The sequence below is a fragment of the Sarcophilus harrisii genome, chromosome 4 (assembly GCF_902635505.1).
Source record: "Sarcophilus harrisii chromosome 4, mSarHar1.11, whole genome shotgun sequence".
Classification (NCBI taxonomy): domain Eukaryota; kingdom Metazoa; phylum Chordata; class Mammalia; order Dasyuromorphia; family Dasyuridae; genus Sarcophilus; species Sarcophilus harrisii.
In genome coordinates this window covers 383,341,121-383,354,281 of record NC_045429.1, presented here as the reverse complement: position 1 = coordinate 383,354,281, position 13,161 = coordinate 383,341,121, and the positions used below count along the sequence as shown (strand labels likewise).

General features: G+C 34.0%; 1 protein-coding gene across 1 annotated transcript in view; it reads right to left on the bottom strand.

Moving 5' to 3' along the window:
* KIF26B (kinesin family member 26B) overlaps positions 1-13,161 on the bottom strand; it is a 612,624-nt gene that overhangs the window by 340,134 nt on the left and 259,329 nt on the right. The gene's annotated exons all lie outside the window — the stretch shown is intronic.

Below are 13,161 nucleotides of genomic sequence, written 5' to 3'. Positions count from 1 at the left end.
TCTCTGTAGTAATCATACATCTAGAATGCAACAAAATGGGGGTGGAGGTATGAATCATTTTAAAGACAAATCACAAAAAAGAATTAAAAGGGACTTAGGAAGATGCTCTGTCTGGGGCTAAAGGCAAAAGAGATAGAGAAAAGTAAGCCAGGATAAAAGAGAAATACTCCCAAAAGCTAGGCTAGAGTTCCATTCCCAATTTTGCTACTATCTGGTTATAGAAATAAAAATACTTTGTATTATAATGGTCCTCAATAACAGCCATGGGGCAAATTAGAAAAGGCCATCTTAATTTAATGCTTACAAAATTGGACTTTCTTCAAGCACTATTATAAACACAAATCTACTTCATATCAAAGGATTATATTCACATAGACTATTAGAGCTAAAAGGGATATTTAAAATATTGTAATTCAACTGTGTTTTCCTGATGAGGAAATAGAAGTCCAAAATGATTTGCCCAAAGATAGAGAGCATGGTATATTTCTATTCCACATAAATTCTATACCAATCTCCTTATAGCATAATTACATAATGCATCCTGGCAAACCTACAGGTCCTTCCTTGTTCTGTCTGTGTATTTTTTTTTGAGAGGTTGTATACTAGATTGGGTTGAACATACACATGCACTTGTACATGCATGTGCAAAATTTTGGTATAGGAATACATCAAATTAAATAGGAAAATAAGCAGGAATGAGAGAGGGAATATTTGCAAACAAAACAAACTTCTTGATCCTAAAGGTATTTAAAAGAGAAAGTGGATTGCCCATTACATAGGGAACAGCTGAACAAACTGGCATAAAATTGTAATGGAATATTATATTACTCTATATAAAATGACAAAAAAACAATTCAGAAAATCCTGGGTAAGTATGAATTAATGCAGATGAAGTGACAGGAACTAAGAGAGCATTTTCTATAAGAACAATATAAAAAAATTCAATTTTGAAAGACAAAAACTCTAATCAATGACATAATCAACATGTCTCCAGAGGACCTGTGATGAAGCTCTAGATAAAATTGATGGATTCAAGAATTGAAAGAGATATTCATTTTTGGACATAATCTCTGTTTAGATTCATTTTCCTTACTCGTGATTATTTATTACAAGGTAATCCTCCCTTATGTTTTTTAAACTGGATGGGAGGAAAGGAAGGGGGGCTTGACAAAATTTTGATGCCCCACAAAAGGTCATTGAATCACTTTAACAGAAGAAAATGCAATAGGAAGCACAGACAAGCACAAAAGCTTTGAAAGTGACATGTAAAATTTATTATAGACTTTTTAAAAAATGGACAAAATGGAAGTGCATAGTTTTGTGTACAAATCCTCTTGTATTCTGTTCTACATATCAAAATATTTTTTTTTCTTTTTGGTATTTTGTTCAAAATTAAAAAGTAAAATTATTTTTTTAAAAAAATAAAGTAGGTAACCAAGTAGGGATCTAGTTACCATAATTAAGAATTTTGATTTGACCTTTGAATCTAGGTCTCTTAATATTGCCACGTGTAAACAAGTAATACAGTACATCTCAGTAGGATAGTATTTGTTTTTACAGGTGAATCCTCAGTGACCAGTACAGGGCCTGCCACTGAGAATAAATACCTGTTGAGGTAATTAGGTGGGCAATAGATACAGGCACCTATCCTGTAGACTGTTCAAATCCAGCTGCAGGCACTTAACTATGTGACCATGGGCAAATTACCTAATCCTGACTGCCATAAATATCTAAATAAATGGATATATAATTAAATAACTAAATAAATTGATGAATAGATGTAATAGAATAAATAAGCACATAAACAAATAAATGCTTGCTGATTGACTGGATTTGAAGGCAATAAAAAAGGCGGGGGGAGTTCCTTATAATAAATAAGCATGAATAAGCAAAATGAATCTACACAGAGATCATGTCCTAAAAAGTACATCTCTTTCAGTACTTGAATCCATCATCTTTATCTAGAACTTCATCACAGGTCTTCTGGAGACATGTTGGTCATTTCATTGATTAGAATTTTAAGACTTTAAAAATTGAATTCCTTTATATTGTTGTTCTTATAGAAATCGTTCTTTTGGTTCCTGTCACTTCACTATACATGCATTCAAATCCTACTTACTAGTAGCATAACCCTGGGCAAATCACCTAAATCTCTCCAAACTTCTATTTTATAATCTATCAAATAAGGAAGCTGGATTCGATGCCTTATAGCATCCCTTCCAGTTCAAAACCTATGATCCTCTGATTTACTAACCCCATCTTGTATTTTTCAATTGTATCTGTTATCCAAATGTAATCCTGCTATCAATTACTAACCTTTTTGGCAATAGTCTGGTTGACAATTAAGATTTTACACATACATTTCTAAAGCATTATTTGGTTTTGCATCAGATAAGGAAGAAGCTGTCTTGCTTGTGAGGTAGAATTACCAAGTACCAGCAGTGACTTTAAAAAAAAATTGAGAGACAGGTGGAACATTTTCCATAGGATTGGAGTAGTTTAAAGTCTTAGCAAAAAAGCTTGAGAATTCTGAAGCAGAGGGAGGTCCAGCATGGAGATCCTCCTCAGAACTTCTCTACAGGTGCTTAGGATAAGTTTCAAGAATACCCAATTTCAACATCATGGTAGTAATTACTAAAACTAATTATTACTAATAATTACAAAGGATGCTTCCAATTCCAGATTTGGAAGGCAACAGCCAGCATGAATTTCAATAAGAAGCCTTTGGACTATGGCTTATACAAAAATGTCCCTTTGTGATCCATGAAGATGAGCTTTTCCAAGTACCAAAGTACTTCCCTCTGAGTTCAGGTCATGGAGGTCATCTGACTTGGTCTTAACTCTCCACCCCCCAAGCCAGATGTCTCTCTTCTACTCTCAGCTCAGTGGGAAAAGAGGGTCTCTGTAAATGTTTAAAGTAATTCTTAAGAAACCTCCAAAAAGTGATAAAGCACTGGAGAGATAACCACTGGTCCAATTAAACCTTAGCTGCTAACAGTGCTACAGGCATTTAGGATTATTGAGGGCAATATGACCTCAATGATGATGACTGGCTGGATCAAATTTTTATTGCCTTTTTCCCCCCAGAGAATCATCCTCATTTACCTTGAAGGAACCTAATCCTCCCATTTAGCATCTAAACCTTCAAATAAAATAGAATCATATAATCTTAGCATGCAGAAGGCCCTTAGAGGTCATGGAATCCAACCTCCTTTAATGCAAGAATTCTTTTTATGGTTTCCCTAACAGAGGACCTTGCAACCCTCTGCATGAACTTTTGGTGATGGAAATGTGCTATTTTATAAGACATCTGGTTTTCTTATCATTCAAACCAGTGGGCATTTTAAATTGCCTTCTATGCGCCAGGATATGTGGTAAGTGCTGAATTTTGCTCCATTTTATTATTTTGAATTCCTTAAATTCAATAGAAATCTGCCAGCCTAAGTGAAAATAATCTTTAAAGCATATTTAATTCCCCCCCACAACACATAAACTAGGCATTCAATGAACAATATTTGAATGAATTAATGAGTTCCACTCATTTTATTCTAGTTCTATTCTCTGTAACAACAGTACTACAAACCTAGTTTATGGAATATCTGAAGACCTTCCAATGCCCTATCCCCCTTTATTTTTAAGCAAAACAATTCCATTACCTGTAATTTTTACATACCTCATGATTTCTAGACTCATCATTATCTTGATTCCCTTCCCCTAAAATTAACAACTCTCCTGAAAACATGAGACCTGGCCCTGAAAGAATGTTCCATAAGTGGTCTAAACTATGCAGAATACAGGAGAATCAAGGCACTACATGAGAGCAGGAACCAAGCATTTCTACATCCTTGGCAGGGCTATAAATTGTAACCTAATCCTTTCTCCAACATATGAAACTTATACCCTCTTTGAATTACTATCCACTATAGACTTTGAATCTTCATTCTAACACATGGGATTTGTCCCAGAATAAACACCTATGTATCATGGAGAATAGAAATTTCTGGTATTAAAAAATATACATTTATTTTTAAAAAGTAATATTAAAAACCTTTCTTCATTACACTCTACAGCCTTGCCTATTCCTAGTCTAATCTCTGATCTTCATGTTTGTTAGTACAAGCTAGGTGTTTGCTTTTTTTTTAAGCATCATTATCTGTCTGTTGGTTCCCATTAAATTTGTGGTCAACAAGAAACTACAGATCTTTTTTTTTTCAATACTTCTATCAAACCCGGACTCTATCCATGACAGAAACAAGGATGTCCATGTATGCCTGTTAAATTTAGTGTTCATGTTTTCAGCTCTAGACTCCAGCCCATCAAAATTATTTTGAGTCTTATATCTGACATCAAATATACAGTTTATCACTGTCTATTATGTCACTTATAGACTTGATAAAAATGCCTTCTATGTCACTATCCTTATTTGTCTCTTTCTCTCTCTCATCTCTCTCTCTCTCACATACACACATACACACATACACATAAAAACATACAAACATCCTCTGCATAGTTTCTCAAGTTATTTGTTCTTGTCCAAACTTCATATGTTTTGTGCCCTACTATTGTTATTAACAAAGCCCTCTCATAAATTCTACTCAACTGTAAGCATTATGGATTTCAAATATCTATTACTTCCAATAGTAGACATTACTACTCTCTGTGATCTTGATAGCATGGTAGATTAGAAAGAACACTCATTTAATTTCTAAGGAGTCTTAGTTTCCACATTGGTAAAATAAAGGGGGGAGGGTAAAACAGATGGTCTCTAAGGTCCCTTCCAACTATAAATCAATGTATGGGATTATGATCCTAAGTCACTCAACTTCTTGGTCTTCAAATTTCTCTCACCTGTACAATGAGGAGCTAACTGACTTAAAGACCCTTTTTTGCTTTAAATCTATGATCTTTTGATTCTTAAAAACCAAAACTCATACTTTATTCTTTATCCTCAAGGCACTAAGAGGAGTGTCTTGAATAAATGATCAATAAATATTTGTTGAATAAGTTGAATTCAACCAAACTAATCAAGAAATATCAAGCAAGGAGAAGAAAAGAAAAAGAATTCTAGTGTAGCCAAGAGGCATAGATCAAGTTAGTCCACAGATTATTGAGCATTTCTTGTACTTTCCTTTTTTCCCTATTATTCTCTCAATCAAGATCCATACCTGACTGTTAGTCTTTGAGAGCTCATCAGGCTGCTTGGGAATGGGAGTTTGGTTCCGGAAGTTAGTTCAGGAACTGTACTCTGCAATTGGGTTGGTTCCTCAGAAATTAGTTAATTTTGCCTACATTCCCAAATCCTTTCCTTGAATCTTTTAAATATTCTTACAGTTCTGATCTACTTCTGGAGAAGAGAAACCAAGGCAACTGATACTTAAAATAATGGAAAATCATAAATCAAGACGAGTCGCAAGTCCTTTGACTTGAGAAGCTAGAAGTTATCACTGTTCAAAACATTTTTTGGCATCTCCTTTTAAAACCAGTTTGAGGCAGACAGGAAAACCAGACCTATTACTCTATAGCCCCACCTTCTCTTTTGTTTCCATTTTTCTTTTGACCGAAAATGGCATTGCCCTGCTTAATCATTCACTTTCTTCATCAGACCAGTTTCCAAATGACTTTGGGCTGCTTCCAAGAATCAAAGAATGAATACTGACCACCACAGAGGGCATTCCAAAGAGTGAAAGAATGTGAATGTGCTGCAGGCATAGACAGCAATTCCATCACTGAAGCTCTAAAACTGCTTGCAGTCATAGAAGCACCAGGAAAATTATGTCTAGGCCCTTTGAGGATCTAGTCTTTAAAAAGACCACATTTATTCTGATTCATAGAATGTTCCAGCTTCCTTCAAAGCTCATCTGGGTTCTATCTCCTATAGGAAGTTTTTCCTGATCTATAAACTCATTCCAAGCTGTTAGTTTCTCACTACCTGAAATTACTATATAATTTGCTTACCCTTCAGTAAAATGTTAACACCTTGAAGGCAACTGAATACAGCACTTTGCACCATAGCAGATATATAATAGTTTTCATATGTTTGTTTTAAAAAATAGTTATTTCATTTTGCTTTTATATTTCCATGTACAACTCAAGTTCTATGAAATTTTTTTGACTTCAACACCTAATTGCTGCTGAAGAATCTCTTCTTTATGTGGAAGAACCAACCCTCTCTCCTGCAGAACTAAAATAGATAGCCTGAAGTTTTACAACATGAAGATGAGTATTTATTTTAGAGGATTTAACTAAGGACATACTCCAGGCAGCACTTCCCATAAAGAAAACTGATCTAAGCTAAATCAAGTTGTAATGAACTTAACAGAATCATGCCAAAGGCTGTAGGTAGCACAAGGAACTTAAATTGTTTCCAGAAACAATATCAGACAGTATCAGAAATAGTAACAGACAGGACCTGTCTGGTCTCTTTTCTTGAAACAACACAGTTTCATTTAAGAGATTACAGGATGGCCATCTTGGAAGAAAACTCTCACACATATATATACCCAACACATACACACACACACACACACACACACACACACACACACATCAGTATTATTTCTCGATGTGAAAATGTCTTTATTTTTATAGACACTTGGGATCCCAATAACAATAGAAATAGAAAAATGAAATGGAGAGCTGAGAAAAACTACCACTATCCAGCATCCTACTCAATTCATTTATTTTCAATCAATGGGATGGCAGAAATCATCTGTGCTTGCCTTTCCCAGCTAGATCAGTAGTACCTTTATTTTAACCTTTATATTTATCTATAGATGATATAGAAGCAGCCTGATCTATTAAATAAAAGGTGAGCTTCAGTATCAGAAAGACCAGGATTCAAATCCATTGATCTATCAATAGTTTCTTAATCAACTATTTATGTGCCCCTCTGTGCTAGATACTGGAAGTATAAATAACAACAAATGAAACTATCTATACACATAAGAAGCTTTTAAGTATATAAGATATAATTTAAAAGAAAATAAATGTACACAAATATAAATAGTTAAATGCAAGGTACTTTGGGAAAGAGACCGCTAACTAGTAAGTCAATTGCCCTCCAAGAAATTGTCTATCGTTATAAATTACAAGTAATGCTAATCTGTATTTATATTGATGAAATTGGGGGGAGGGGGAGGAAGTATCCAGAATAAATATTAAAAATATATCTATAGTCAGTTTTTCAGAATAATACCTAGTGTATAACAGATATTTAATAAATATACCAAGCACAGTGTCAATAAATTATTGAATGACATCTGGTACAACCCACTCATTTTATTGATGAAAAAACTGAGGCCCAAGAAGATAACTTGCCCAAATTCAGACAGATAGTGTGGAAATGTCAAGGTAAAATCTGAACCCAGGAACCAGTCCTCTTCCTAGATTTTCAAATGACATTTTCATTCATTTGTTTACATTCAAACTATAAGCAACTAAGCAAAAATTTTTAAATGATTAGAATGTTTCTCCCCAAAACAAATGAATGCTTCAATTATCATTAGGAATAAGAAAGAAGGGAGTCATGAGGCCCAAATTTAGCTGATTCCTTGATTGAGATGTGAGGTACACCATACTTTGTGGGGTTGGGGTTTTTTGGACAGTTACAGTTGTAAACATAGTGACTTTTCCCTTTAAGATTCCCATTCTTCATTTTTTTTATTTAAATTTAACATTTTTATTTTCCCAGTTTCATTTAAAACAATTTTTAAATTTTTTTTTGAGTTCTAGATTATCTCCCTTCCTCCCCAACAGCCACTTTAAGAAGGCACAGGTGAAGTTATTCAAAACATTTCCATGAAAATCACATTGTGAAACAAAACATAGATCTCTCCCCTTCAAAAAGAAAAAAACCTTCAGGAAAAATAAAGTATGCTTCAATCTGTATTCCGACACAATCCATTCTTTCTCTGAGTCCCATCCTTCATTATTTGAGGAGAGTTATATGTGTGTGTGTGTGCATGTGCGCACATGTGTTCATATGTGAATGTGTATACCTGCCAGCAGAACCATTACAAGATATTTAATAACCTTGGTAAGGTATGATAACCAGTCCCAATAGTATGTCCACTGGAGTCTTTTTATCCAGGGTTATAACAAAGGTAACTTCACATATCATAAAATAAAAGTTATGATCCAGAGAAAGGGGCATTTTCTGGTGTTCAAAATAAATGCATTTAGTAAAAGTCATGTTTAAAAGTACCATTTCTTTCACCACCTGCATTCAATTCCCTTATTTCCAGCTCTTTTTTTCCCTATCATCAGTATCCCCATGCTTATTATCTAGCTTAAAGAATCTGGGGGCTGTGGCAAAAAGAAAATGGGACTAAAAATCAAGAGACCAGGGGTCCGCTTCCAGCTTTGCCATAATTTGATTATGTGAGAGGGAACAAGTTCTTTTCTCTCTGGACTTAAGTATCCTTTTCTATAATAAGAGGAGTTTGAACTAGATCTCAAAGCTTCCCTCCAGCTTAAACACCCTTAGGTGGCTGCCTATCTTGCCTTCCTCCAGTCCTAATTTGTGATGAAGATTCTAAATGTGTTTTAAAACAGGCTTCAAATTAATATGAAGTACTTGATGATAAAAAAAACACCTCACTTCTCCCTATCCCCTCCTCCCATTTCTTTGAAAAATAGAATGAGAGAGAAAGAGAGAGAGAAAATGTTACATTTGCACACAGTAAACTTTCTTACCTACATCAAATTCTTCTAAATATAAGAAACCTCTGATATTCTCAAGTAATAGTCAATTAGAAGACAGATGGTACAAAAGTTAAAATAAGTCTGCTGTTACCCAAAGCAGAGGCATCATCTTACCTAGGTTTATGGCTAACTATATACTACACTGACTTCTTGAAAAATATCCAGTGATGGCCTGAGCTTCAAGGGCAAACTATCAATTGATGGCTTTTCTTCTCAAACTTTATCCTGATGTATCTAAGAGATTTATATAGGAGAAACACAGTTTGAGACAAACAATTTAAAGGTCAAAAGAATGGATTAGCAACAATGGCAGAGTCTTATTTCCCAGTGAATAATGGAATAGACACCAATTTTTCAGAGGCAGTTTACCTTCATTTCCATTGTGAAAAGGTAGAAGACTAAGTGAAAAGAACGAACTTGTATATGTGTATGTGTATGTGCACACGCACAAAAGTGTTATAGAATTTGAGAGTTGGAAGGGATCTCAGTAGCCATATACAAAATGAATTCATACTATGCATATATAACACATATTATATGAACTGGGATATTGATGTAGGGAAATCCCAGGTAAAGAAACTATTTGCATATTCATGTTGGGAATGGCAGAACAAGTTGTGGTATATGATCATGATGGAATACTATTGTGTTATAAGAAGTGATGAGCTCATTGATTTTATAAAAACATGGATAGGCTTACTCAGAATAATGAAGCGCGAAATGAGAAGAACCAAGAGAACATCATATACAGTAACAGCAATGTTGTTTTAAGAATGACTTTGAGCAAATATGTCATTTTGACTATTATAAATACCAAAATTAATTACAAATGACCTATGAAGGAAGATACTATCTGTATCCAAAGAAAGAACTGATCAATAGAATGATGTATAGGATGATTTTAAATATGTATATACACACATATTTGTGTCTAATGGTAGCCATCTCCAGAGTGGGAGGGGAAATAAAAAGAAAAGAAAAAAAATTTAATGATTATTATATATTTTAAAGAATTAGCTTATACAAAACAGATTTGCAGTTTCACTTACAATCATCTTTTTTCTAATCTACTGTTACAGAAATGGTTGTTTTATTTCTTAAGTTTTAAATAAAATAATTTTTTTTTACAAATTCAGGTTGGCAACTTCTCTACAACTTATGTCTCAGAGTTGCCTAGAGAGTGATTTGCTCAAGGTCCTCTAAGCTATTATGAGTCAGAGATAGAACTTGAACATGTCTCTCTCACTTTGAAACTGCCTCACATACACATGCACATGTATATGTATGCATATGTGTTTGGGTGTATTGAGGAGCAGTATAGGTAAAGACAGAGAATCTGAGATATAGAGACATTATATTACAGCTATAATAAAGTAAATATAGACAAAATGGAAATATAAACATAATATGAATAATATGGATAAACAATATAATTGAGCATATAAATAACAGATAATATAAATAAATAACACTGATATATATACAATAGCTATATTGATATAGATATATATCATGTAACAGAAAGAATGCTATCTAAGTTAGGTTAAAGGGCCTTCTGAATGGGATATACTTAAAAACAAAGATATTCTCTGGGCTATGTGGCTACCATATAGATGAGCAATTCCAAGGACATTCATAAGAATTTAAAGATCTGCAATTAAATTAAAAAGTCTGTACACAGCAAAAAAAAAAAAAATAGCTCCAGACAATCTGAGTAGCACAAAATCATAGTGGGAGGACATCTAAGACCTTCCAGTCCAAAATTCTGATAAAGAAACAAGTTCCTAGTATGGAAAAAACTAGGTATTGACCCACATCTAACATCACATACCAAAATAAGGTCAAAATGGGTTCATGATTTAGACTTAAAGAGTAACCGTATAAGCAAATTAGAAGAACATAAGATAGATTACCTCTCAGATCTGTGGAGAAGGAAGAAATTTGTGTCCAAAGAAGAACTGGGACTCACAAGTGAACACCAAATAGATAAATAAGATAACTTATATTAAGTTAAAAAATTTGGTACAAACAAAACTAATACAGACAAGATTAAAAGGGAAGCAATAAAGTGGGAAAACATTTTTACATTTAAGAGTTCTGATAAAGGCCTCACTTATAAAATATATGGAGAATTGATTCAAATTTATAAGAATTCAAACCATTCTCCAATTGATAAATGGTCAAAGGATATGAATAGACAATTTTCAGATGAAGAAATTAAAACTATTTCTAATCATATGAAAAGATATTCTAAATCACTATTGATCAGAGAAATGCAAATTAAAGCAACTCTGAGACACTACTACATACCTCTGAGATTGGCTAATATGACAGGAAAAGATAATGACAAATGTTGGAGGGGATGTGGGAAAGCTGGGACACTAATACATTGTTGGTAGAACTGTGAACAAATCCAGACATTCTGGAGAGTAATTTGGAACTATGCTCAAAAAGTCATCAAACTTTTGATCCATTAGTGTTTCTACTGGGCTTGTATTCCAAAGACATCTTAAAGGAGGGAAAGAGACCCACAGGTGCAAAAATGTTTGTGGCAGCCCCTTTTGTAGTGGCAAGAAACTGGACACTGAGGGGATGCCCATCAGTTGGAGAATGGCTGAATAAATTGTGGTATATGAATGTTATGGAATATTATTGTTCTGTAAGAAACAACCAACTGGATTATTTCAGAGAGTCCTGGAGAGACTTACATGAACTGATGTGAAATGAAATGAACAGGATTAGATGATTATACACAGCAACAACAATATTATATGACGATCAATTGTAATGGAAATAATTCTTTCCAACAATGAGATGATTCAGGCCAATTCCAATGATCCTGTGATGAAGAGAGCCATCTGAACCCAGAGAAAGGACTGTGGAAACTGAGTGTGGATCACAATATAACATCCTCACTCTTTTTGATGTTCTTCACTTGTGTTTTGTTTTCTTATTCATTTTCTTTCTTTTTTGATCTGATTTTTCTTGTGCAACAAGAGAATTGTATAAATATTTTTATACCTATTGGATTGTTTGCCATCTAGGGGAGGGGGGAGGGGGAAGGAGAAAATTTGAAACGCAAGGCTATGCAAGGGTCAATGTTGAGAAATTATCCTGCGTAAATGTTTTGAAAATAAAAAGCTTAAAAAAGAAAGAAAGAAAATCATGAAAATCTGCAAAAAAAAAAATAATTACATAAAATCAATAAAATTTCATCTTTGTTCATCAAAAAAATGAAAAGAAAAAAAAAAGGAAAGAAACAAATTCCAGGCTAAATGGAACATTCGATATGCTACAAAGTCACAAACACAAAAGCCACCATCCAACTGAGTCCAGGCTCCTTGTCAACCAGAAAGTCACAGTCCCCCCCCCAAAAGTACCTTGTGCTCATGAAAAAAAGCAAAAGGCTATCAACTATTAGATAAGCATCAAGTAAAAAGTGGATATTTGCTAGTGATGAAACTCTAACAAGTGAACTAACTTCTCTCAAACTCGGCTTTCTTACCTATAAAATGAAGGTGATAATATTTGTACTAGCTGCTTCATGGGATTATTGGAAAACAAATATTTGATAAATATTACAAGTGTTGTAAAAAAAAAGTGTCCTCACCAGCCACCCTGCCAATAGATCAGAGACCGTGCCATGGAGGACCTAACCACTTCGGCTTAGAACCTTCACCCTGGAATGCAACTGTCCCAAACAGTGGATATTTAATATAACTTAACATATGTAGACAATGCTTCAATTCAATTATTCCCCAAAACCACTCTTCTCCCCAAACACACTTAAAAAAAACCCATTATTAATTTAAAAAAAAACTCTCTCATTGGCAATATAAGAAGTAGAAATAATGGAAATGACTCAGGTTAGGAGGAAGTTATACCAGCAGGATCTGATGCTGAGAAGTCACACACACACACACACACACACACACACACACACACACACACACACACACATTAAAATAAAAAAAAAGGTAGGGTGACAGAAAGGCCAGTAAGTAATCATTTTTTTTTGCCATAGAAACATGAAAAAATATGAAGACATGGGAAAATTGTAGTCTACTATGATGGAGAAAATTTCCATACCAGTGAAATCATAGACCCTTTTAAAAGTACTGACTTATAGATCCCAAGAGCAAACAAGCATGTGAAACACGGACAAGTTCAACTATAAAGTAATGAAATTGATTAATGTGTGCATCACTTATGAAAATCAAGTAGTACCTCTCATAAACCTAACTATTCTTCATTTTGTTTCCCATACCTTTCAGTGGGTTCTAGTATAATAATAATCATTGCTGGCCAACAGAGGAGAAGAAACAGAAGGAAAAGTCTGAAAGAACTAGGCCAAAAGTCTTTTTATCTACTTTCTAATGACTTTCTAACTAATTAATTTCAGTTTTACTAGATTTCACTAGTAAATATTTTACTAGATTTCTGGAAATTATGGGTCTG